Here is a 2,775-nt window from a genome sequence, read left to right as displayed (position 1 = left end):
GGGCATTGGTATTCAGTCCCTAAACTTGGCACAAGAGTTTTACTCTTTTTGCCTTTTTGGCCATTGTGGGATGGCCCTCTTTCCTTACTGTTGCCTATGTAAGATAAATGAGGCCACAAAGATGGATATTTTGGCTGTAATACAGTTTAAGCTGCAGTCAAAATGGTAGTGTGCCTTCCTACTAGTTTCAAGAGAAGAGAACTGGAAGAGGGGGCAGATAAAGGGTTGACAAGAATGGGTGAGAACTTGGCTCAGCTCAGGCACAGCACAAAAATCCAGTTTTAATTAAATTAACTATGACCAGTGTGTCCAAAGGCCATTTCACTAACTGTGGTTGGTTCAGGTCCATCAAACGGAGATCAGAAACTAGGATCTGAACCTGGTTCATTAAAACACTCAGTCTTAACTATCATCCACCCAAGCTACAGAGAGAAGTCAATAAACCCAGCATCGGTTGAAGCAAACCAGGATTGGAGTGATCATCCGGTTGCACAAGTGAACCATAGTTGAAATAAACCATGTTTTTGTATGATGACTGAACTGAGACCGTGTACCATCCATGACCTCTTCAGCAGAGGACCTTCCCTCTTGGTGCAACAATGCATTTGCAGAACAGCCTTTTAAAATGTTCAGAAGTTTAATTAAGGAAAGGGTTTTTTGCCTCCAAAAGATACAGGTCTTTTAACGCATGGCTGTTTCACTCGCCGTCAACCATCCAACGACTTTGGGTCTTTGTGTTCATTATGCGAGCCATTTCCAACCGTCAGTGGTTGCCTTGCTTTCCGCCTGCCAATGCGGGCAAAACGTGGGGAAAGGCAGGGGAGAGCGAGGCGACCTGTGAGTCGGAAATGGCATGCACAACCAACACAAAATCTCGAAGCCGTCGGGAGGGGTGACCGCGAGGAAAACAGCCACGCATAAAAGGCCACAGTATCACTTGCCCTCTGCAATGCTACACACAGCCATAGGCTCACAGAAACAGGCTTCTGAGTGCGCATCACTAGCTGGTGGGAAATCAAATACACAGACACACGAACAGGTGCTGCATGCTCGACCCCCCAACTTCATCTAGCAATTGTGTATGTGTGCGTGCAGCATTCCCACATAAGCTGCAGAACTGCGCCATTGGCTGTTACTTCCCCCAAACAGCTTATTTGCATGGGCCAGACACACGTGGCTTAAGCCGCTGCATAATCACGCATTCGGATGAAAGCCAATATCCACATGGAATTTGATCATACTTGTGTTGAGCCAGGTTAGTGTTTTGATATTCAAAAATTGCATCCTCAACCCTTCCTTTTTAAGCCATATTCAGTTCAGCTTACAGTAAGAGTTTTGATGTTTTGTGTTATCATACCCACCCTTGTTATTTAAGCTTCCAGTAACTGCTTTACAGTTTATTTGCGGCAAATATTTTCTCTTTTTAAATATCTAGGGGGGGGGGAGAGAAATTGATCCTGTTTTGCATACTCAGTGCATCTCACATCTATGAATAAGAAAAAAAGAGTTTGAATGGCTAACTCACTGAAGGAAGCCAAGACGGTAACCATTTTCAGAGGTATTTAAAAATGAATGAATTTGAGATGTGCCATATTAAACTGTCAAAAAGTAAAATAGCTGCGACTTCCGCAGCCGGTTTTCTAAAAAACAATAACAACAACAACAACAACCTCTCTTGTACTAAAACATTAAAAAGCTGATCTGCATATTTACAAAATCTTTGTCAGAGTAAACATGCAACATACAGAACCTTTTGTTCTATGGCTATTGATGAATTTGTCTCTATATAGTTCGTCTCCACAGAAAAGGAAAATATATATATATATAAAATATAACACAAGTATTAAAAACATCTGGTAAAATTCTTACAGAAAAATAACTCGTGGCTTGTCCTCAAAATCTGTTTGGCTGCAAATTCAAATTAAGTTATATTTCTTAAACACTGCTTATATAAGAGAAACAGTGTTTTGGTCAGGACACTTAAAATATAGATACCAGAGCATTTGAGACATAATACTTAAATTTAGGGACACACCTCCCATATCACATTTTGCAGACATGAGCTAGGGCAATTGGATCAGCTGGTATAAGTTTTACTGCCACGGTTCCCCCGTTCCCCAAGAAATCACAGAACTGTAGGCTGATGGGGCAGAAAACACCAGCCTCTCCCAGGTCTGGACAGTGTCTGTGGTTTCCTGGGAACAATTGGAATACTGAACCAGTTTTAAGTCTGTGGTGTAGCACTATCCACAGTCACTTTCCCGTCCATAGACATGAGGAAATAATTTATCAGAACACATTATCCGAGAGCCTTGATAGCTAGACCCGCTGCGAGAACCGCAAAATCCTGCCTTCCACAAACATGTGAATTGCAGCTTTACAAAGCGACCATAATAAAATCAAATGCTGGTACAACCAATCCCAGCAGGGGTTTTTTGTTTGTTTGTTTGTGTATACCTATGCGGTACTAACCAGTCCATATCTGCAAAATATACACTACGGTCGGTGGCCCTGAGATGAAAACCTTGTGAAAAGCATGTCTGCACAGCCTTAAAATTGCAGGACACTTTTAAGGGTGGCAAAACAGTGTCTTTCCCTGTTTCCTCATAAATATACAAAACATACATTTCCAGTTTTCTTGGTTTTTTCCTTTCGTTCCTGTTTTAAAATGCAGAAGAGTTCCTACACAGTCAAAATACTTGAATCTAAATTTCTAACTGAAAATATACGCTCGAAGTCGAGTCGCTGGGACATTGCATAGATACCACCCTAAAC

This window comes from Euleptes europaea, chromosome 16, assembly GCF_029931775.1.
Source record: "Euleptes europaea isolate rEulEur1 chromosome 16, rEulEur1.hap1, whole genome shotgun sequence".
Lineage (NCBI taxonomy): Eukaryota > Metazoa > Chordata > Lepidosauria > Squamata > Sphaerodactylidae > Euleptes > Euleptes europaea.
Note: the sequence above shows the minus strand (reverse complement) of the source record.